Genomic DNA, 23229 nt, shown 5'->3' on the forward strand with positions numbered 1-23229 from the left:
CGACCGGTCTCTCTTGAATTTGTGGATTTAAATCCCACTTTTGAACACTTATATTTTCTTAGCATGATATAATGTCAGGTCTAACACTCATAAAGTAATAACACATTTTCCTTGAGCTCCTCCGCTATCCTGGTAAAATCCTCGCCAACTCCCTGTAAAGACTTCTACAAACTCAACACCAGACCTGGGACAATTCTGCATTCAGTACTATTGAGTGATAGTGCAGCTATTCTGTTGCCCAATTTCTATGCAGCTGAGTACGGCGATGAGAGGAGTCCTTTTGCTAATAGCATTTACCCACTGCAACCGTGTAAGTTGTGGCAATATTCGAGACACGGGGCCACATCCTGGGCCTGGCTACAGAACATGGCCTAGCTCCACTACTGTGCACTCCATAGCTCCAAGAGACCAGCCCGAGCCACTTATATACATGTGGCTTTGTATTAGTGGGAGTTTGGAGCCAAATTAATTCTAGCACTTGTAAAGCTGTCAGAGAAACCCCATCCCTGACGAACACCTGCAGAACCCACCAGTTACGCGGCTTAATCTAAATTCTGATAAAGAGAAGTGCTCCACACCCAACAGTCAGGTGCAGTAGATACCTTTTATAGTACCACGACTTTCACAACACTCCTTTCTGCCAACTTTTTTAACCTTGATCATATTCTCTACCAACTCTAAATTCTCATGATCCCCATATCTCTAACAGGACCCTAAATATAAGTGAACAATGTAAAACAATTCATATCCCTCTGCTTACTTGAGTGAACGTTATAGAGAATCCTACACCACTGCCTTACTCCTGGGTACCTCCCAGGGGGATTTCTCTATATTTTCAAGATCAAGCAAGTAAAAGGGTCTTCAAGGACTTCTTTTTGCAACACTGTAATCATAAACCAATAAATACAAGACGGATATGGACAAGAAACAGTTCTAATCTTTCAATTCAACATCCCCAAAAAATCGACTCTTAACATGATTGTTTTTCCTACCAATCTGGAGAGGCAGAAGTGTTCTGTAAGTCAGGATGGCCGAGTGGTCTAAGGCGCTGCGTTTAGGTCGCAGTCTCCCCTGGAGGCGTGCGTTCAAATCCCACTTCTGACAACTCATCTTTTCTTAAACATACTTCGCAGTCATTCCGTCAGTGTTAGTGAAATAATAGTAAAAAAACTATGTCGGTATACGCCCCAAAACATTAGACTCTTCAGATAACTGTTTCGGCATCCAATCTTTAAAAACTGCACTTTTGTGTAGGTTAGGATGACCGACCGGTCTCTCCTGAATTTGTGGATTTAAATCCCACTTTTGAACACTCATATTTTCTTAGCATGATATAATGTCAGGTCTAACACTCATAAAGTAATGACACATTTTCATTGAGCTCCTCCGCTATCCTGGTAAAATCCTCGCCAACTCCCTGTAAAGACTTCTACAGACTTAACACCAGACCTGGGACAATTCTGCATTCAGTACTATTGAGTGATAGTGCAGCTATTCTGTTGCCCAATTTCTATGCAGCTGAGTACGGCGATGAGAGGAGTCCTTTTGCTAATAGCATTTACCCACTGCAACCGTGTAAGTTGTGGCAATATTCGAGACACGGGGCCACATCCTGGGCCTGGCTACAGAACATGGCCTAGCTCCACTACTGTGCACTCCATAGCTCCAAGAGACCAGCCCGAGCCACTTATATACATGTGGCTTTGTATTAGTGGGAGTTTGGAGCCAAATTAATTCTAGCACTTGTAAAGCTGTCAGAGAAACCCTATCCCTGACGAACACCTGCAGAACCCACCAGTTACGCGGCTTAATCTAAATTCTGATAAAGAGAAGTGCTCCACACCCAACAGTCAGGTGCAGTAGATACCTTTTATAGTACCACGACTTTCACAACACTCCTTTCTGCCAACTTTTTTAACCTTGATCATATTCTCTACCAACTCTAAATTCTCATGATCCCCATATCTCTAACAGGACCCTAAATATAAGTGAACAATGTAAAACAATTCATATCCCTCTGCTTACTTGAGTGAACGTTATAGAGAATCCTACACCACTGCCTTACTCCTGGGTACCTCCCAGGGGGATTTCTCTCTATTTTCAAGATCAAGCAAGTAAAAGGGTCTTCAAGGACTTCTTTTTGCAACACTGTAATCATAAACCAATAAATACAAGACGGATATGGACAAGAAACAGTTCTAATCTTTCAATTCAACATCCCCAAAAAATCGACTCTTAACATGATTGTTTTTCCTACCAATCTGGAGAGGCAGAAGTGTTCTGTAAGTCAGGATGGCCGAGTGGTCTAAGGCGCTGCGTTTAGGTCGCAGTCTCCCCTGGAGGCGTGGGTTCAAATCCCACTTCTGACAACTCATCTTTTCTTAAACATACTTTGCAGTCATTCCGTCACTGTTAGTGAAATAATAGTAAAAAAACTATGTCGGTATACGCCCCAAAACATACATTAGACTCTTCAGATAACTGTTTTGGCATCCAATCTTTAAAAATTGCACTTTTGTTTAGGTTAGGATGACCGACCGGTCTCTCTTGAATTTGTGGATTTAAATCCCACTTTTGAACACTTATATTTTCTTAGCATGATATAATGTCAGGTCTAACACTCATAAAGTAATAACACATTTTCCTTGAGCTCCTCCGCTATCCTGGTAAAATCCTCGCCAACTCCCTGTAAAGACTTCTACAAACTCAACACCAGACCTGGGACAATTCTGCATTCAGTACTATTGAGTGATAGTGCAGCTATTCTGTTGCCCAATTTCTATGCAGCTGAGTACGGCGATGAGAGGAGTCCTTTTGCTAATAGCATTTACCCACTGCAACCGTGTAAGTTGTGGCAATATTCGAGACACGGGGCCACATCCTGGGCCTGGCTACAGAACATGGCCTAGCTCCACTACTGTGCACTCCATAGCTCCAAGAGACCAGCCCGAGCCACTTATATACATGTGGCTTTGTATTAGTGGGAGTTTGGAGCCAAATTAATTCTAGCACTTGTAAAGCTGTCAGAGAAACCCCATCCCTGACGAACACCTGCAGAACCCACCAGTTACGCGGCTTAATCTAAATTCTGATAAAGAGAAGTGCTCCACACCCAACAGTCAGGTGCAGTAGATACCTTTTATAGTACCACGACTTTCACAACACTCCTTTCTGCCAACTTTTTTAACCTTGATCATATTCTCTACCAACTCTAAATTCTCATGATCCCCATATCTCTAACAGGACCCTAAATATAAGTGAACAATGTAAAACAATTCATATCCCTCTGCTTACTTGAGTGAATGTTATAGAGAATCCTACACCACTGCCTTACTCCTGGGTACCTCCCAGGGGGATTTCTCTATATTTTCAAGATCAAGCAAGTAAAAGGGTCTTCAAGGACTTCTTTTTGCAACACTGTAATCATAAACCAATAAATACAAGACGGAAATGGACAAGAAACAGTTCTAATCTTTCAATTCAACATCCCCAAAAAATCGACTCTTAACATGATTGTTTTTCCTACCAATCTGGAGAGGCAGAGGTTTTCTGTAAGTCAGGATGGCCGAGTGGTCTAAGGCGCTGCGTTTAGGTCGCAGTCTCCCCTGGAGGCGTGGGTTCAAATCCCACTTCTGACAACTCATCTTTTCTTAAACATACTTTGCAGTCATTCCGTCAGTGTTAGTGAAATAATAGTAAAAAAACTATGTCGGTATACGCCCCAAAACATTAGACTCTTCAGATAACTGTTTCGGCATCCAATCTTTAAAAATTGCACTTTTGTGTAGGTTAGGATGACCGACCGGTCTCTCTTGAATTTGTGGATTTAAATCCCACTTTTGAACACTCATATTTTCTTAGCATGATATAATGTCAGGTCTAACACTCATAAAGTAATGACACATTTTCATTGAGCTCCTCCGCTATCCTGGTAAAATCCTCGCCAACTCCCTGTAAAGACTTCTACAGACTTAACACCAGACCTGGGACAATTCTGCATTCAGTACTATTGAGTGATAGTGCAGCTATTCTGTTGCCCAATTTCTATGCAGCTGAGTACGGCGATGAGAGGAGTCCTTTTGCTAATAGCATTTACCCACTGCAACCGTGTAAGTTGTGGCAATATTCGAGACACGGGGCCACATCCTGGGCCTGGCTACAGAACATGGCCTAGCTCCACTACTGTGCACTCCATAGCTCCAAGAGACCAGCCCGAGCCACTTATATACATGTGGCTTTGTATTAGTGGGAGTTTGGAGCCAAATTAATTCTAGCACTTGTAAAGCTGTCAGAGAAACCCTATCCCTGACGAACACCTGCAGAACCCACCAGTTACGCGGCTTAATCTAAATTCTGATAAAGAGAAGTGCTCCACACCCAACAGTCAGGTGCAGTAGATACCTTTTATAGTACCACGACTTTCACAACACTCCTTTCTGCCAACTTTTTTAACCTTGATCATATTCTCTACCAACTCTAAATTCTCATGATCCCCATATCTCTAACAGGACCCTAAATATAAGTGAACAATGTAAAACAATTCATATCCCTCTGCTTACTTGAGTGAACGTTATAGAGAATCCTACACCACTGCCTTACTCCTGGGTACCTCCCAGGGGGATTTCTCTATATTTTCAAGATCAAGCAAGTAAAAGGGTCTTCAAGGACTTCTTTTTGCAACACTGTAATCATAAACCAATAAATACAAGACGGAAATGGACAAGAAACAGTTCTAATCTTTCAATTCAACATCCCCAAAAAATCGACTCTTAACATGATTGTTTTTCCTACCAATCTGGAGAGGCAGAGGTGTTCTGTAAGTCAGGATGGCCGAGTGGTCTAAGGCGCTGCGTTTAGGTCGCAGTCTCCCCTGGAGGCGTGGGTTCAAATCCCACTTCTGACAACTCATCTTTTCTTAAACATACTTTGCAGTCATTCCGTCACTGTTAGTGAAATAATAGTAAAAAAACTATGTCGGTATACGCCCCAAAACATACATTAGACTCTTCAGATAACTGTTTTGGCATCCAATCTTTAAAAATTGCACTTTTGTTTAGGTTAGGATGACCGACCGGTCTCTCTTGAATTTGTGGATTTAAATCCCACTTTTGAACACTTATATTTTCTTAGCATGATATAATGTCAGGTCTAACACTCATAAAGTAATAACACATTTTCCTTGAGCTCCTCCGCTATCCTGGTAAAATCCTCGCCAACTCCCTGTAAAGACTTCTACAAACTCAACACCAGACCTGGGACAATTCTGCATTCAGTACTATTGAGTGATAGTGCAGCTATTCTGTTGCCCAATTTCTATGCAGCTGAGTACGGCGATGAGAGGAGTCCTTTTGCTAATAGCATTTACCCACTGCAACCGTGTAAGTTGTGGCAATATTCGAGACACGGGGCCACATCCTGGGCCTGGCTACAGAACATGGCCTAGCTCCACTACTGTGCACTCCATAGCTCCAAGAGACCAGCCCGAGCCACTTATATACATGTGGCTTTGTATTAGTGGGAGTTTGGAGCCAAATTAATTCTAGCACTTGTAAAGCTGTCAGAGAAACCCCATCCCTGACGAACACCTGCAGAACCCACCAGTTACGCGGCTTAATCTAAATTCTGATAAAGAGAAGTGCTCCACACCCAACAGTCAGGTGCAGTAGATACCTTTTATAGTACCACGACTTTCACAACACTCCTTTCTGCCAACTTTTTTAACCTTGATCATATTCTCTACCAACTCTAAATTCTCATGATCCCCATATCTCTAACAGGACCCTAAATATAAGTGAACAATGTAAAACAATTCATATCCCTCTGCTTACTTGAGTGAACGTTATAGAGAATCCTACACCACTGCCTTACTCCTGGGTACCTCCCAGGGGGATTTCTCTATATTTTCAAGATCAAGCAAGTAAAAGGGTCTTCAAGGACTTCTTTTTGCAACACTGTAATCATAAACCAATAAATACAAGACGGATATGGACAAGAAACAGTTCTAATCTTTCAATTCAACATCCCCAAAAAATCGACTCTTAACATGATTGTTTTTCCTACCAATCTGGAGAGGCAGAAGTGTTCTGTAAGTCAGGATGGCCGAGTGGTCTAAGGCGCTGCGTTTAGGTCGCAGTCTCCCCTGGAGGCGTGCGTTCAAATCCCACTTCTGACAACTCATCTTTTCTTAAACATACTTCGCAGTCATTCCGTCAGTGTTAGTGAAATAATAGTAAAAAAACTATGTCGGTATACGCCCCAAAACATTAGACTCTTCAGATAACTGTTTCGGCATCCAATCTTTAAAAACTGCACTTTTGTGTAGGTTAGGATGACCGACCGGTCTCTCCTGAATTTGTGGATTTAAATCCCACTTTTGAACACTCATATTTTCTTAGCATGATATAATGTCAGGTCTAACACTCATAAAGTAATGACACATTTTCATTGAGCTCCTCCGCTATCCTGGTAAAATCCTCGCCAACTCCCTGTAAAGACTTCTACAGACTTAACACCAGACCTGGGACAATTCTGCATTCAGTACTATTGAGTGATAGTGCAGCTATTCTGTTGCCCAATTTCTATGCAGCTGAGTACGGCGATGAGAGGAGTCCTTTTGCTAATAGCATTTACCCACTGCAACCGTGTAAGTTGTGGCAATATTCGAGACACGGGGCCACATCCTGGGCCTGGCTACAGAACATGGCCTAGCTCCACTACTGTGCACTCCATAGCTCCAAGAGACCAGCCCGAGCCACTTATATACATGTGGCTTTGTATTAGTGGGAGTTTGGAGCCAAATTAATTCTAGCACTTGTAAAGCTGTCAGAGAAACCCTATCCCTGACGAACACCTGCAGAACCCACCAGTTACGCGGCTTAATCTAAATTCTGATAAAGAGAAGTGCTCCACACCCAACAGTCAGGTGCAGTAGATACCTTTTATAGTACCACGACTTTCACAACACTCCTTTCTGCCAACTTTTTTAACCTTGATCATATTCTCTACCAACTCTAAATTCTCATGATCCCCATATCTCTAACAGGACCCTAAATATAAGTGAACAATGTAAAACAATTCATATCCCTCTGCTTACTTGAGTGAACGTTATAGAGAATCCTACACCACTGCCTTACTCCTGGGTACCTCCCAGGGGGATTTCTCTCTATTTTCAAGATCAAGCAAGTAAAAGGGTCTTCAAGGACTTCTTTTTGCAACACTGTAATCATAAACCAATAAATACAAGACGGATATGGACAAGAAACAGTTCTAATCTTTCAATTCAACATCCCCAAAAAATCGACTCTTAACATGATTGTTTTTCCTACCAATCTGGAGAGGCAGAAGTGTTCTGTAAGTCAGGATGGCCGAGTGGTCTAAGGCGCTGCGTTTAGGTCGCAGTCTCCCCTGGAGGCGTGGGTTCAAATCCCACTTCTGACAACTCATCTTTTCTTAAACATACTTTGCAGTCATTCCGTCACTGTTAGTGAAATAATAGTAAAAAAACTATGTCGGTATACGCCCCAAAACATACATTAGACTCTTCAGATAACTGTTTTGGCATCCAATCTTTAAAAATTGCACTTTTGTTTAGGTTAGGATGACCGACCGGTCTCTCTTGAATTTGTGGATTTAAATCCCACTTTTGAACACTTATATTTTCTTAGCATGATATAATGTCAGGTCTAACACTCATAAAGTAATAACACATTTTCCTTGAGCTCCTCCGCTATCCTGGTAAAATCCTCGCCAACTCCCTGTAAAGACTTCTACAAACTCAACACCAGACCTGGGACAATTCTGCATTCAGTACTATTGAGTGATAGTGCAGCTATTCTGTTGCCCAATTTCTATGCAGCTGAGTACGGCGATGAGAGGAGTCCTTTTGCTAATAGCATTTACCCACTGCAACCGTGTAAGTTGTGGCAATATTCGAGACACGGGGCCACATCCTGGGCCTGGCTACAGAACATGGCCTAGCTCCACTACTGTGCACTCCATAGCTCCAAGAGACCAGCCCGAGCCACTTATATACATGTGGCTTTGTATTAGTGGGAGTTTGGAGCCAAATTAATTCTAGCACTTGTAAAGCTGTCAGAGAAACCCCATCCCTGACGAACACCTGCAGAACCCACCAGTTACGCGGCTTAATCTAAATTCTGATAAAGAGAAGTGCTCCACACCCAACAGTCAGGTGCAGTAGATACCTTTTATAGTACCACGACTTTCACAACACTCCTTTCTGCCAACTTTTTTAACCTTGATCATATTCTCTACCAACTCTAAATTCTCATGATCCCCATATCTCTAACAGGACCCTAAATATAAGTGAACAATGTAAAACAATTCATATCCCTCTGCTTACTTGAGTGAATGTTATAGAGAATCCTACACCACTGCCTTACTCCTGGGTACCTCCCAGGGGGATTTCTCTATATTTTCAAGATCAAGCAAGTAAAAGGGTCTTCAAGGACTTCTTTTTGCAACACTGTAATCATAAACCAATAAATACAAGACGGAAATGGACAAGAAACAGTTCTAATCTTTCAATTCAACATCCCCAAAAAATCGACTCTTAACATGATTGTTTTTCCTACCAATCTGGAGAGGCAGAGGTTTTCTGTAAGTCAGGATGGCCGAGTGGTCTAAGGCGCTGCGTTTAGGTCGCAGTCTCCCCTGGAGGCGTGGGTTCAAATCCCACTTCTGACAACTCATCTTTTCTTAAACATACTTTGCAGTCATTCCGTCAGTGTTAGTGAAATAATAGTAAAAAAACTATGTCGGTATACGCCCCAAAACATTAGACTCTTCAGATAACTGTTTCGGCATCCAATCTTTAAAAATTGCACTTTTGTGTAGGTTAGGATGACCGACCGGTCTCTCTTGAATTTGTGGATTTAAATCCCACTTTTGAACACTCATATTTTCTTAGCATGATATAATGTCAGGTCTAACACTCATAAAGTAATGACACATTTTCATTGAGCTCCTCCGCTATCCTGGTAAAATCCTCGCCAACTCCCTGTAAAGACTTCTACAGACTTAACACCAGACCTGGGACAATTCTGCATTCAGTACTATTGAGTGATAGTGCAGCTATTCTGTTGCCCAATTTCTATGCAGCTGAGTACGGCGATGAGAGGAGTCCTTTTGCTAATAGCATTTACCCACTGCAACCGTGTAAGTTGTGGCAATATTCGAGACACGGGGCCACATCCTGGGCCTGGCTACAGAACATGGCCTAGCTCCACTACTGTGCACTCCATAGCTCCAAGAGACCAGCCCGAGCCACTTATATACATGTGGCTTTGTATTAGTGGGAGTTTGGAGCCAAATTAATTCTAGCACTTGTAAAGCTGTCAGAGAAACCCTATCCCTGACGAACACCTGCAGAACCCACCAGTTACGCGGCTTAATCTAAATTCTGATAAAGAGAAGTGCTCCACACCCAACAGTCAGGTGCAGTAGATACCTTTTATAGTACCACGACTTTCACAACACTCCTTTCTGCCAACTTTTTTAACCTTGATCATATTCTCTACCAACTCTAAATTCTCATGATCCCCATATCTCTAACAGGACCCTAAATATAAGTGAACAATGTAAAACAATTCATATCCCTCTGCTTACTTGAGTGAACGTTATAGAGAATCCTACACCACTGCCTTACTCCTGGGTACCTCCCAGGGGGATTTCTCTATATTTTCAAGATCAAGCAAGTAAAAGGGTCTTCAAGGACTTCTTTTTGCAACACTGTAATCATAAACCAATAAATACAAGACGGATATGGACAAGAAACAGTTCTAATCTTTCAATTCAACATCCCCAAAAAATCGACTCTTAACATGATTGTTTTTCCTACCAATCTGGAGAGGCAGAAGTGTTCTGTAAGTCAGGATGGCCGAGTGGTCTAAGGCGCTGCGTTTAGGTCGCAGTCTCCCCTGGAGGCGTGGGTTCAAATCCCACTTCTGACAACTCATCTTTTCTTAAACATACTTTGCAGTCATTCCGTCACTGTTAGTGAAATAATAGTAAAAAAACTATGTCGGTATACGCCCCAAAACATACATTAGACTCTTCAGATAACTGTTTTGGCATCCAATCTTTAAAAATTGCACTTTTGTTTAGGTTAGGATGACCGACCGGTCTCTCTTGAATTTGTGGATTTAAATCCCACTTTTGAACACTTATATTTTCTTAGCATGATATAATGTCAGGTCTAACACTCATAAAGTAATAACACATTTTCCTTGAGCTCCTCCGCTATCCTGGTAAAATCCTCGCCAACTCCCTGTAAAGACTTCTACAAACTCAACACCAGACCTGGGACAATTCTGCATTCAGTACTATTGAGTGATAGTGCAGCTATTCTGTTGCCCAATTTCTATGCAGCTGAGTACGGCGATGAGAGGAGTCCTTTTGCTAATAGCATTTACCCACTGCAACCGTGTAAGTTGTGGCAATATTCGAGACACGGGGCCACATCCTGGGCCTGGCTACAGAACATGGCCTAGCTCCACTACTGTGCACTCCATAGCTCCAAGAGACCAGCCCGAGCCACTTATATACATGTGGCTTTGTATTAGTGGGAGTTTGGAGCCAAATTAATTCTAGCACTTGTAAAGCTGTCAGAGAAACCCCATCCCTGACGAACACCTGCAGAACCCACCAGTTACGCGGCTTAATCTAAATTCTGATAAAGAGAAGTGCTCCACACCCAACAGTCAGGTGCAGTAGATACCTTTTATAGTACCACGACTTTCACAACACTCCTTTCTGCCAACTTTTTTAACCTTGATCATATTCTCTACCAACTCTAAATTCTCATGATCCCCATATCTCTAACAGGACCCTAAATATAAGTGAACAATGTAAAACAATTCATATCCCTCTGCTTACTTGAGTGAATGTTATAGAGAATCCTACACCACTGCCTTACTCCTGGGTACCTCCCAGGGGGATTTCTCTATATTTTCAAGATCAAGCAAGTAAAAGGGTCTTCAAGGACTTCTTTTTGCAACACTGTAATCATAAACCAATAAATACAAGACGGAAATGGACAAGAAACAGTTCTAATCTTTCAATTCAACATCCCCAAAAAATCGACTCTTAACATGATTGTTTTTCCTACCAATCTGGAGAGGCAGAGGTTTTCTGTAAGTCAGGATGGCCGAGTGGTCTAAGGCGCTGCGTTTAGGTCGCAGTCTCCCCTGGAGGCGTGGGTTCAAATCCCACTTCAGACAACTCATCTTTTCTTAAACATACTTTGCAGTCATTCCGTCAGTGTTAGTGAAATAATAGTAAAAAAACTATGTCGGTATACGCCCCAAAACATTAGACTCTTCAGATAACTGTTTCGGCATCCAATCTTTAAAAATTGCACTTTTGTGTAGGTTAGGATGACCGACCGGTCTCTCTTGAATTTGTGGATTTAAATCCCACTTTTGAACACTCATATTTTCTTAGCATGATATAATGTCAGGTCTAACACTCATAAAGTAATGACACATTTTCATTGAGCTCCTCCGCTATCCTGGTAAAATCCTCGCCAACTCCCTGTAAAGACTTCTACAGACTACACCAGACCTGGGACAATTCTGCATTCAGTACTATTGAGTGATAGTGCAGCTATTCTGTTGCCCAATTTCTATGCAGCTGAGTACGGCGATGAGAGGAGTCCTTTTGCTAATAGCATTTACCCACTGCAACCGTGTAAGTTGTGGCAATATTCGAGACACGGGGCCACATCCTGGGCCTGGCTACAGAACATGGCCTAGCTCCACTACTGTGCACTCCATAGCTCCAAGAGACCAGCCCGAGCCACTTATATACATGTGGCTTTGTATTAGTGGGAGTTTGGAGCCAAATTAATTCTAGCACTTGTAAAGCTGTCAGAGAAACCCCATCCCTGACGAACACCTGCAGAACCCACCAGTTACGCGGCTTAATCTAAATTCTGATAAAGAGAAGTGCTCCACACCCAACAGTCAGGTGCAGTAGATACCTTTTATAGTACCACGACTTTCACAACACTCCTTTCTGCCAACTTTTTTAACCTTGATCATATTCTCTACCAACTCTAAATTCTCATCATCCCCATATCTCTAACAGGACCCTAAATATAAGTGAACAATGTAAAACAATTCATATCCCTCTGCTTACTTGAGTGAATGTTATAGAGAATCCTACACCACTGCCTTACTCCTGGGTACCTCCCAGGGGGATTTCTCTATATTTTCAAGATCAAGCAAGTAAAAGGGTCTTCAAGGACTTCTTTTTGCAACACTGTAATCATAAACCAATAAATACAAGACGGAAATGGACAAGAAACAGTTCTAATCTTTCAATTCAACATCCCCAAAAAATCGACTCTTAACATGATTGTTTTTCCTACCAATCTGGAGAGGCAGAAGTTTTCTGTAAGTCAGGATGGCCGAGTGGTCTAAGGCGCTGCGTTTAGGTCGCAGTCTCCCCTGGAGGCGTGGGTTCAAATCCCACTTCTGACAACTCATCTTTTCTTAAACATACTTTGCAGTCATTCCGTCAGTGTTAGTGAAATAATAGTAAAAAAACTATGTCGGTATACGCCCCAAAACATACATTAGACTCTTCAGATAACTGTTTTGGCATCCAATCTTTAAAAATTGCACTTTTGTTTAGGTTAGGATGACCGACCGGTCTCTCTTGAATTTGTGGATTTAAATCCCACTTTTGAACACTTATATTTTCTTAGCATGATATAATGTCAGGTCTAACACTCATAAAGTAATAACACATTTTCCTTGAGCTCCTCCGCTATCCTGGTAAAATCCTCGCCAACTCCCTGTAAAGACTTCTACAAACTCAACACCAGACCTGGGACAATTCTGCATTCAGTACTATTGAGTGATAGTGCAGCTATTCTGTTGCCCAATTTCTATGCAGCTGAGTACGGCGATGAGAGGAGTCCTTTTGCTAATAGCATTTACCCACTGCAACCGTGTAAGTTGTGGCAATATTCGAGACACGGGGCCACATCCTGGGCCTGGCTACAGAACATGGCCTAGCTCCACTACTGTGCACTCCATAGCTCCAAGAGACCAGCCCGAGCCACTTATATACATGTGGCTTTGTATTAGTGGGAGTTTGGAGCCAAATTAATTCTAGCACTTGTAAAGCTGTCAGAGAAACCCCATCCCTGACGAACACCTGCAGAACCCACCAGTTACGCGGCTTAATCTAAATTCTGATAAAGAGAAGTGCTCCACACCCAACAGTCAGGTGCAGTAGATACCTTTTATAGTACCACGACTTTCACAACACTCCTTTCTGCCAACTTTTTTAACCTTGATCATATTCTCTACCAACTCTAAATTCTCATCATCCCCATATCTCTAACAGGACCCTAAATATAAGTGAACAATGTAAAACAATTCATATCCCTCTGCTTACTTGAGTGAATGTTATAGAGAATCCTACACCACTGCCTTACTCCTGGGTACCTCCCAGGGGGATTTCTCTATATTTTCAAGATCAAGCAAGTAAAAGGGTCTTCAAGGACTTCTTTTTGCAATACTGTAATCATAAACCAATAAATACAAGACGGAAATGGACAAGAAACAGTTCTAATCTTTCAATTCAACATCCCCAAAAAATCGACTCTTAACATGATTGTTTTTCCTACCAATCTGGAGAGGCAGAGGTTTTCTGTAAGTCAGGATGGCCGAGTGGTCTAAGGCGCTGCGTTAAGGTCGCAGTCTCCCCTGGAGGCGTGGGTTCAAATCCCACTTCTGACAACTCATCTTTTCTTAAACATACTTTGCAGTCATTCCGTCAGTGTTAGTGAAATAATAGTAAAAAAACTATGTCGGTATACGCCCCAAAACATTAGACTCTTCAGATAACTGTTTCGGCATCCAATCTTTAAAAATTGCACTTTTGTGTAGGTTAGGATGACCGACCGGTCTCTCTTGAATTTGTGGATTTAAATCCCACTTTTGAACACTCATATTTTCTTAGCATGATATAATGTCAGGTCTAACACTCATAAAGTAATGACACATTTTCATTGAGCTCCTCCGCTATCCTGGTAAAATCCTCGCCAACTCCCTGTAAAGACTTCTACAGACTTAACACCAGACCTGGGACAATTCTGCATTCAGTACTATTGAGTGATAGTGCAGCTATTCTGTTGCCCAATTTCTATGCAGCTGAGTACGGCGATGAGAGGAGTCCTTTTGCTAATAGCATTTACCCACTGCAACCGTGTAAGTTGTGGCAATATTCGAGACACGGGGCCACATCCTGGGCCTGGCTACAGAACATGGCCTAGCTCCACTACTGTGCACTCCATAGCTCCAAGAGACCAGCCCGAGCCACTTATATACATGTGGCTTTGTATTAGTGGGAGTTTGGAGCCAAATTAATTCTAGCACTTGTAAAGCTGTCAGAGAAACCCCATCCCTGACGAACACCTGCAGAACCCACCAGTTACGCGGCTTAATCTAAATTCTGATAAAGAGAAGTGCTCCACACCCAACAGTCAGGTGCAGTAGATACCTTTTATAGTACCACGACTTTCACAACACTCCTTTCTGCCAACTTTTTTAACCTTGATCATATTCTCTACCAACTCTAAATTCTCATCATCCCCATATCTCTAACAGGACCCTAAATATAAGTGAACAATGTAAAACAATTCATATCCCTCTGCTTACTTGAGTGAATGTTATAGAGAATCCTACACCACTGCCTTACTCCTGGGTACCTCCCAGGGGGATTTCTCTATATTTTCAAGATCAAGCAAGTAAAAGGGTCTTCAAGGACTTCTTTTTGCAACACTGTAATCATAAACCAATAAATACAAGACGGAAATGGACAAGAAACAGTTCTAATCTTTCAATTCAACATCCCCAAAAAATCGACTCTTAACATGATTGTTTTTCCTACCAATCTGGAGAGGCAGAGGTTTTCTGTAAGTCAGGATGGCCGAGTGGTCTAAGGCGCTGCGTTTAGGTCGCAGTCTCCCCTGGAGGCGTGGGTTCAAATCCCACTTCTGACAACTCATCTTTTCTTAAACATACTTTGCAGTCATTCCGTCAGTGTTAGTGAAATAATAGTAAAAAAACTATGTCGGTATACGCCCCAAAACATTAGACTCTTCAGATAACTGTTTCGGCATCCAATCTTTAAAAATTGCACTTTTGTGTAGGTTAGGATGACCGACCGGTCTCTCTTGAATTTGTGGATTTAAATCCCACTTTTGAACACTCATATTTTCTTAGCATGATATAATGTCAGGTCTAACACTCATAAAGTAATGACACATTTTCATTGAGCTCCTCCGCTATCCTGGTAAAATCCTCGCCAACTCCCTGTAAAGACTTCTACAGACTTAACACCAGACCTGGGACAATTCTGCATTCAGTACTATTGAGTGATAGTGCAGCTATTCTGTTGCCCAATTTCTATGCAGCTGAGTACGGCGATGAGAGGAGTCCTTTTGCTAATAGCATTTACCCACTGCAACCGTGTAAGTTGTGGCAATATTCGAGACACGGGGCCACATCCTGGGCCTGGCTACAGAACATGGCCTAGCTCCACTACTGTGCACTCCATAGCTCCAAGAGACCAGCCCGAGCCACTTATATACATGTGGCTTTGTATTAGTGGGAGTTTGGAGCCAAATTAATTCTAGCACTTGTAAAGCTGTCAGAGAAACCCTATCCCTGACGAACACCTGCAGAACCCACCAGTTACGCGGCTTAATCTAAATTCTGATAAAGAGAAGTGCTCCACACCCAACAGTCAGGTGCAGTAGATACCTTTTATAGTACCACGACTTTCACAACACTCCTTTCTGCCAACTTTTTTAACCTTGATCATATTCTCTACCAACTCTAAATTCTCATGATCCCCATATCTCTAACAGGACCCTAAATATAAGTGAACAATGTAAAACAATTCATATCCCTCTGCTTACTTGAGTGAACGTTATAGAGAATCCTACACCACTGCCTTACTCCTGGGTACCTCCCAGGGGGATTTCTCTATATTTTCAAGATCAAGCAAGTAAAAGGGTCTTCAAGGACTTCTTTTTGCAACACTGTAATCATAAACCAATAAATACAAGACGGAAATGGACAAGAAACAGTTCTAATCTTTCAATTCAACATCCCCAAAAAATCGACTCTTAACATGATTGTTTTTCCTACCAATCTGGAGAGGCAGAGGTGTTCTGTAAGCCAGGATGGCCGAGTGGTCTAAGGCGCTGCGTTTAGGTCGCAGTCTCCCCTGGAGGCGTGGGTTCAAATCCCACTTCTGACAACTCATCTTTTCTTAAACATACTTTGCAGTCATTCCGTCACTGTTAGTGAAATAATAGTAAAAAAACTATGTCGGTATACGCCCCAAAACATACATTAGACTCTTCAGATAACTGTTTTGGCATCCAATCTTTAAAAATTGCACTTTTGTTTAGGTTAGGATGACCGACCGGTCTCTCTTGAATTTGTGGATTTAAATCCCACTTTTGAACACTTATATTTTCTTAGCATGATATAATGTCAGGTCTAACACTCATAAAGTAATAACACATTTTCCTTGAGCTCCTCCGCTATCCTGGTAAAATCCTCGCCAACTCCCTGTAAAGACTTCTACAAACTCAACACCAGACCTGGGACAATTCTGCATTCAGTACTATTGAGTGATAGTGCAGCTATTCTGTTGCCCAATTTCTATGCAGCTGAGTACGGCGATGAGAGGAGTCCTTTTGCTAATAGCATTTACCCACTGCAACCGTGTAAGTTGTGGCAATATTCGAGACACGGGGCCACATCCTGGGCCTGGCTACAGAACATGGCCTAGCTCCACTACTGTGCACTCCATTGCTCCAAGAGACCAGCCCGAGCCACTTATATACATGTGGCTTTGTATTAGTGGGAGTTTGGAGCCAAATTAATTCTAGCACTTGTAAAGCTGTCAGAGAAACCCCATCCCTGACGAACACCTGCAGAACCCACCAGTTACGCGGCTTAATCTAAATTCTGATAAAGAGAAGTGCTCCACACCCAACAGTCAGGTGCAGTAGATACCTTTTATAGTACCACGACTTTCACAACACTCCTTTCTGCCAACTTTTTTAACCTTGATCATATTCTCTACCAACTCTAAATTCTCATGATCCCCATATCTCTAACAGGACCCTAAATATAAGTGAACAATGTAAAACAATTCATATCCCTCTGCTTACTTGAGTGAATGTTATAGAGAATCCTACACCACTGCCTTACTCCTGGGTACCTCCCAGGGGGATTTCTCTATATTTTCAAGATCAAGCAAGTAAAAGGGTCTTCAAGGACTTCTTTTTGCAACACTGTAATCATAAACCAATAAATACAAGACGGAAATGGACAAGAAACAGTTCTAATCTTTCAATTCAACATCCCCAAAAAATCGACTCTTAACATGATTGTTTTTCCTACCAATCTGGAGAGGCAGAGGTTTTCTGTAAGTCAGGATGGCCGAGTGGTCTAAGGCGCTGCGTTTAGGTCGCAGTCTCCCCTGGAGGCGTGGGTTCAAATCCCACTTCTGACAACTCATCTTTTCTTAAACATACTTTGCAGTCATTCCGTCAGTGTTAGTGAAATAATAGTAAAAAAACTATGTCGGTATACGCCCCAAAACATTAGACTCTTCAGATAACTGTTTCGGCATCCAATCTTTAAAAATTGCACTTTTGTGTAGGTTAGGATGACCGACCGGTCTCTCTTGAATTTGTGGATTTAAATCCCACTTTTGAACACTCATATTTTCTTAGCATGATATAATGTCAGGTCTAACACTCATAAAGTAATGACACATTTTCATTGAGCTCCTCCGCTATCCTGGTAAAATCCTCGCCAACTCCCTGTAAAGACTTCTACAGACTTAACACCAGACCTGGGACAATTCTGCATTCAGTACTATTGAGTGATAGTGCAGCTATTCTGTTGCCCAATTTCTATGCAGCTGAGTACGGCGATGAGAGGAGTCCTTTTGCTAATAGCATTTACCCACTGCAACCGTGTAAGTTGTGGCAATATTCGAGACACGGGGCCACATCCTGGGCCTGGCTACAGAACATGGCCTAGCTCCACTACTGTGCACTCCATAGCTCCAAGAGACCAGCCCGAGCCACTTATATACATGTGGCTTTGTATTAGTGGGAGTTTGGAGCCAAATTAATTCTAGCACTTGTAAAGCTGTCAGAGAAACCCCATCCCTGACGAACACCTGCAGAACCCACCAGTTACGCGGCTTAATCTAAATTCTGATAAAGAGAAGTGCTCCACACCCAACAGTCAGGTGCAGTAGATACCTTTTATAGTACCACGACTTTCACAACACTCCTTTCTGCCAACTTTTTTAACCTTGATCATATTCTCTACCAACTCTAAATTCTCATCATCCCCATATCTCTAACAGGACCCTAAATATAAGTGAACAATGTAAAACAATTAATATCCCTCTGCTTACTTGAGTGAATGTTATAGAGAATCCTACACCACTGCCTTACTCCTGGGTACCTCCCAGGGGGATTTCTCTATATTTTCAAGATCAAGCAAGTAAAAGGGTCTTCAAGGACTTCTTTTTGCAACACTGTAATCATAAACCAATAAATACAAGACGGAAATGGACAAGAAACAGTTCTAATCTTTCAATTCAACATCCCCAAAAAATCGACTCTTAACATGATTATTTTTCCTACCAATCTGGAGAGGCAGAGGTTTTCTGTAAGTCAGGATGGCCGAGTGGTCTAAGGTGCTGCGTTTAGGTCGCAGTCTCCCCTGGAGGCGTGGGTTCAAATCCCACTTCTGACAACTCATCTTTTCTTAAACATACTTTGCAGTCATTACGTCAGTGTTAGTGAAATAATAGTAAAAAAACTATGTCGGTATACGCCCCAAAACATACATTAGACTCTTCAGATAACTGTTTTGGCATCCAATCTTTAAAAATTGCACTTTTGTTTAGGTTAGGATGACCGACCGGTCTCTCTTGAATTTGCGGATTTAAATCCCACTTTTGAACACTTATATTTTCTTAGCATGATATAATGTCAGGTCTAACACTCATAAAGTAATAACACATTTTCCTTGAGCTCCTCCGCTATCCTGGTAAAATCCTCGCCAACTCCCTGTAAAGACTTCTACAAACTCAACACCAGACCTGGGACAATTCTGCATTCAGTACTATTGAGTGATAGTGCAGCTATTCTGTTGCCCAATTTCTATGCAGCTGAGTACGGCGATGAGAGGAGTCCTTTTGCTAATAGCATTTACCCACTGCAACCGTGTAAGTTGTGGCAATATTCGAGACACGGGGCCAAATCCTGGGCCTGGATACAGAACATGGCCTAGCTCCACTACTGTGCACTCCATAGCTCCAAGAGACCAGCCCGAGCCACTTATATACATGTGGCTTTGTATTAGTGGGAGTTTGGAGCCAAATTAATTCTAGCACTTGTAAAGCTGTCAGAGAAACCCTATCCCTGACGAACACCTGCAGAACCCACCAGTTACGCGGCTTAATCTAAATTCTGATAAAGAGAAGTGCTCCACACCCAACAGTCAGGTGCAGTAGATACCTTTTATAGTACCACGACTTTCACAACACTCCTTTCTGCCAACTTTTTTAACCTTGATCATATTCTCTACCAACTCTAAATTCTCATCATCCCCATATCTCTAACAGGACCCTAAATATAAGTGAACAATGTAAAACAATTCATATCCCTCTGCTTACTTGAGTGAATGTTATAGAGAATCCTACACCACTGCCTTACTCCTGGGTACCTCCCAGGGGGATTTCTCTATATTTTCAAGATCAAGCAAGTAAAAGGGTCTTCAAGGACTTCTTTTTGCAACACTGTAATCATAAACCAATAAATACAAGACGGAAATGGAGAAGAAACAGTTCTAATCTTTCAATTCAACATCCCCAAAAAATCGACTCTTAACATGATTATTTTTCCTACCAATCTGGAGAGGCAGAGGTTTTCTGTAAGTCAGGATGGCCGAGTGGTCTAAGGCGCTGCGTTTAGGTCGCAGTCTCCCCTGGAGGCGTGGGTTCAAATGCCACTTCTGACAACTCATCTTTTCTTAAACATACTTTGCAGTCATTACGTCAGTGTTAGTGAAATAATAGTAAAAAAACTATGTCGGTATACGCCCCAAAACATACATTAGACTCTTCAGATAACTGTTTTGGCATCCAATCTTTAAAAATTGCACTTTTGTTTAGGTTAGGATGACCGACCGGTCTCTCTTGAATTTGCGGATTTAAATCCCACTTTTGAACACTTATATTTTCTTAGCATGATATAATGTCAGGTCTAACACTCATAAAGTAATAACACATTTTCCTTGAGCTCCTCCGCTATCCTGGTAAAATCCTCGCCAACTCCCTGTAAAGACTTCTACAAACTCAACACCAGACCTGGGACAATTCTGCATTCAGTACTATTGAGTGATAGTGCAGCTATTCTGTTGCCCAATTTCTATGCAGCTGAGTACGGCGATGAGAGGAGTCCTTTTGCTAATAGCATTTACCCACTGCAACCGTGTAAGTTGTGGCAATATTCGAGACACGGGGCCAAATCCTGGGCCTGGATAGAGAACATGGCCTAGCTCCACTACTGTGCACTCCATAGCTCCAAGAGACCAGCCCGAGCCACTTATATACATGTGGCTTTGTATTAGTGGGAGTTTGGAGCCAAATTAATTCTAGCACTTGTAAAGCTGTCAGAGAAACCCCATCCCTGACGAACACCTGCAGAACCCACCAGTTACGCGGCTTAATCTAAATTCTGATAAAGAGAAGTGCTCCACACCCAACAGTCAGGTGCAGTAGATACCTTTTATAGTACCACGACTTTAACAACACTCCTTTCTGACAACTTTTTTAACCTTGATCATATTCTCTACCAACTCTAAATTCTCATGATCCCCATATCTCTAACAGGACCCTAAATATAAGTGAACAATGTAAAACAATTCATATCCCTCTGCTTACTTGAGTGAATGTTATAGAGAATCCTACACCACTGCCTTACTCCTGGGTACCTCCCAGGGGGATTTCTCTATATTTTCAAGATCAAGCAAGTAAAAGGGTCTTCAAGGACTTCTTTTTGCAACACTGTAATCATAAACCAATAAATACAAGACGGAAATGGACAAGAAACAGTTCTAATCTTTCAATTCAACATCCCCAAAAAATCGACTCTTAACATGATTGTTTTTCCTACCAATTTGGAGAGGCAGAGGTTTTCTGTAAGTCAGGATGGCCGAGTGGTCTAAGGCGCTGCGTTTAGGTCGCAATCTCCCCTGGAGGCGTGGGTTCAAATCCCACTTCTGACAACTCATCTTTTCTTAAACATACTTCGCAGTCATTCCGTCAGTGTTAGTGAAATAATAGTAAAAAAACTATGTCGGTATACGCCCCAAAACATTAGACTCTTCAGATAACTGCTTCGGCATCCAATCTTTAAAAATTGCACTTTTGTGTAGGTTAGGATGACCGACCGGTGTCTCTTGAATTTGTGGATTTAAATCCCACTTTTGAACACTCATATTTTCTTAGCATGATATAATGTCAGGTCTAACACTCATAAAGTAATGACACATTTTCATTGAGCTCCTCCGCTATCCTGGTAAAATCCTCGCCAACTCCCTGTAAAGACTTCTACAGACTTAACACCAGACCTGGGACAATTCTGCATTCAGTACTATTGAGTGATAGTGCAGCTATTCTGTTGCCCAATTTCTATGCAGCTGAGTACGGCGATGAGAGGAGTCCTTTTGCTAATAGCATTTACCCACTGCAACCGTGTAAGTTGTGGCAATATTCGAGACACGGGGCCACATCCTGGGCCTGGCTACAGAACATGGCCTAACTCCACTACTGTGCACTCCATAGCTCCAAGAGACCAGCCCGAGCCACTTATATACCATTGGCTTTGTATTAGTGGGAGTTTGGAGCCAAATTAATTCTAGCACTTGTAAAGCTGTCAGAGAAACCCCATCCCTGACGAACACCTGCAGAACCCACCAGTTACGCGGCTTAATCTAAATTCTGATAAAGAGAAGTGCTCCACACCCAACAGTCAGGTGCAGTAGATACCTTTTATAGTACCACGACTTTCACAACACTCCTTTCTGCCAACTTTTTTAACCTTGATCATATTCTCTACCAACTCTAAATTCTCATGATCCCCATATCTCTAACAGGACCCTAAATATAAGTGAACAATGTAAAACAATTCATATCCCTCTGCTTACTTGAGTGAATGTTATAGAGAATCCTACACCACTGCCTTACTCCTGGGTACCTCCCAGGGGGATTTCTCTATATTTTCAAGATCAAGCAAGTAAAAGGGTCTTCAAGGACTTCTTTTTGCAACACTGTAATCATAAACCAATAAATACAAGACGGAAATGGACAAGAAACAGTTCTAATCTTTCAATTCAACATCCCCAAAAAATCAACTCTTAACATGATTGTTTTTCCTACCAATCTTGAGAGGCAGAGGTTTTCTATAAGTCAGGATGGCCGAGTGGTCTAAGGCGCTGCGTTTAGGTCGCAGTCTCCCCTGGAGGCGTGGGTTCAAATCCCACTTCTGACAACTCATCTTTTCTTAAACATACTTTGCAGTCATTCCGTCAGTGTTAGTGAAATAATAGTAAAAAAACTATGTCGGTATACGCCCCAAAACATACATTAGACTCTTCAGATAACTGTTTTGGCATCCAATCTTTAAAAATTGCACTTTTGTTTAGGTTAGGATGACCGACCGGTCTCTCTTGAATTTGTGGATTTAAATCCCACTTTTGAACACTTATATTTTCTTAGCATGATATAATGTCAGGTCTAACACTCATAAAGTAATAACACATTTTCCTTGAGCTCCTCCGCTATCCTGGTAAAATCCTCGCCAACTCCCTGTAAAGACTTCTACAAACTCAACACCAGACCTGGGACAATTCTGCATTCAGTACTATTGAGTGATAGTGCAGCTATTCTGTTGCCCAATTTCTATGCAGCTGAGTACGGCGATGAGAGGAGTCCTTTTGCTAATAGCATTTACCCACTGCAACCGTGTAAGTTGTGGCAATATTCGAGACACGGGGCCACATCCTGGGCCTGGCTACAGAACATGGCCTAGCTCCACTACTGTGCACTCCATAGCTCCAAGAGACCAGCCCGAGCCACTTA

The 23229-nt window shown here is 42.0% G+C and overlaps 18 non-coding genes across 18 annotated transcripts; all 18 read left to right on the top strand.

The window, feature by feature from the left end:
• The first annotated feature begins 1021 nt into the window (after nt 1-1021).
• TRNAL-UAG (transfer RNA leucine (anticodon UAG)) lies at nt 1022-1104 on the top strand. Its single transcript has one exon. It is a non-coding gene; the product is annotated as a tRNA-Leu (tRNA).
• A 1182-nt stretch (nt 1105-2286) lies between these two features.
• Nucleotides 2287-2369, top strand: TRNAL-UAG (transfer RNA leucine (anticodon UAG)). The gene has a single exon. It is a non-coding gene; the product is annotated as a tRNA-Leu (tRNA).
• Nucleotides 2370-3555: 1186 nt separating this feature from the next.
• Nucleotides 3556-3638, top strand: TRNAL-UAG (transfer RNA leucine (anticodon UAG)). Its single transcript has one exon. It is a non-coding gene; the product is annotated as a tRNA-Leu (tRNA).
• Nucleotides 3639-4820: 1182 nt separating this feature from the next.
• TRNAL-UAG (transfer RNA leucine (anticodon UAG)) lies at nt 4821-4903 on the top strand. Its single transcript has one exon. It is a non-coding gene; the product is annotated as a tRNA-Leu (tRNA).
• Nucleotides 4904-6089: 1186 nt separating this feature from the next.
• On the top strand, nt 6090-6172 carry TRNAL-UAG (transfer RNA leucine (anticodon UAG)). The gene has a single exon. It is a non-coding gene; the product is annotated as a tRNA-Leu (tRNA).
• Nucleotides 6173-7354: 1182 nt separating this feature from the next.
• Nucleotides 7355-7437, top strand: TRNAL-UAG (transfer RNA leucine (anticodon UAG)). The gene has a single exon. It is a non-coding gene; the product is annotated as a tRNA-Leu (tRNA).
• Nucleotides 7438-8623: 1186 nt separating this feature from the next.
• TRNAL-UAG (transfer RNA leucine (anticodon UAG)) lies at nt 8624-8706 on the top strand. Its single transcript has one exon. It is a non-coding gene; the product is annotated as a tRNA-Leu (tRNA).
• A 1182-nt stretch (nt 8707-9888) lies between these two features.
• Nucleotides 9889-9971, top strand: TRNAL-UAG (transfer RNA leucine (anticodon UAG)). Its single transcript has one exon. It is a non-coding gene; the product is annotated as a tRNA-Leu (tRNA).
• Nucleotides 9972-11157: 1186 nt separating this feature from the next.
• Nucleotides 11158-11240, top strand: TRNAL-UAG (transfer RNA leucine (anticodon UAG)). Its single transcript has one exon. It is a non-coding gene; the product is annotated as a tRNA-Leu (tRNA).
• Nucleotides 11241-12420: 1180 nt separating this feature from the next.
• On the top strand, nt 12421-12503 carry TRNAL-UAG (transfer RNA leucine (anticodon UAG)). Its single transcript has one exon. It is a non-coding gene; the product is annotated as a tRNA-Leu (tRNA).
• A 1186-nt stretch (nt 12504-13689) lies between these two features.
• Nucleotides 13690-13772, top strand: TRNAL-AAG (transfer RNA leucine (anticodon AAG)). The gene has a single exon. It is a non-coding gene; the product is annotated as a tRNA-Leu (tRNA).
• A 1182-nt stretch (nt 13773-14954) lies between these two features.
• TRNAL-UAG (transfer RNA leucine (anticodon UAG)) lies at nt 14955-15037 on the top strand. Its single transcript has one exon. It is a non-coding gene; the product is annotated as a tRNA-Leu (tRNA).
• Nucleotides 15038-16219: 1182 nt separating this feature from the next.
• Nucleotides 16220-16302, top strand: TRNAL-UAG (transfer RNA leucine (anticodon UAG)). Its single transcript has one exon. It is a non-coding gene; the product is annotated as a tRNA-Leu (tRNA).
• Nucleotides 16303-17488: 1186 nt separating this feature from the next.
• TRNAL-UAG (transfer RNA leucine (anticodon UAG)) lies at nt 17489-17571 on the top strand. Its single transcript has one exon. It is a non-coding gene; the product is annotated as a tRNA-Leu (tRNA).
• Nucleotides 17572-18753: 1182 nt separating this feature from the next.
• Nucleotides 18754-18836, top strand: TRNAL-UAG (transfer RNA leucine (anticodon UAG)). The gene has a single exon. It is a non-coding gene; the product is annotated as a tRNA-Leu (tRNA).
• A 1186-nt stretch (nt 18837-20022) lies between these two features.
• TRNAL-UAG (transfer RNA leucine (anticodon UAG)) lies at nt 20023-20105 on the top strand. Its single transcript has one exon. It is a non-coding gene; the product is annotated as a tRNA-Leu (tRNA).
• Nucleotides 20106-21291: 1186 nt separating this feature from the next.
• TRNAL-UAG (transfer RNA leucine (anticodon UAG)) lies at nt 21292-21374 on the top strand. The gene has a single exon. It is a non-coding gene; the product is annotated as a tRNA-Leu (tRNA).
• Nucleotides 21375-22556: 1182 nt separating this feature from the next.
• Nucleotides 22557-22639, top strand: TRNAL-UAG (transfer RNA leucine (anticodon UAG)). The gene has a single exon. It is a non-coding gene; the product is annotated as a tRNA-Leu (tRNA).
• Nucleotides 22640-23229: the final 590 nt, after the last annotated feature.

This window comes from Rhinoderma darwinii, chromosome 1, assembly GCF_050947455.1.
Source record: "Rhinoderma darwinii isolate aRhiDar2 chromosome 1, aRhiDar2.hap1, whole genome shotgun sequence".
NCBI lineage: Eukaryota > Metazoa > Chordata > Amphibia > Anura > Rhinodermatidae > Rhinoderma > Rhinoderma darwinii.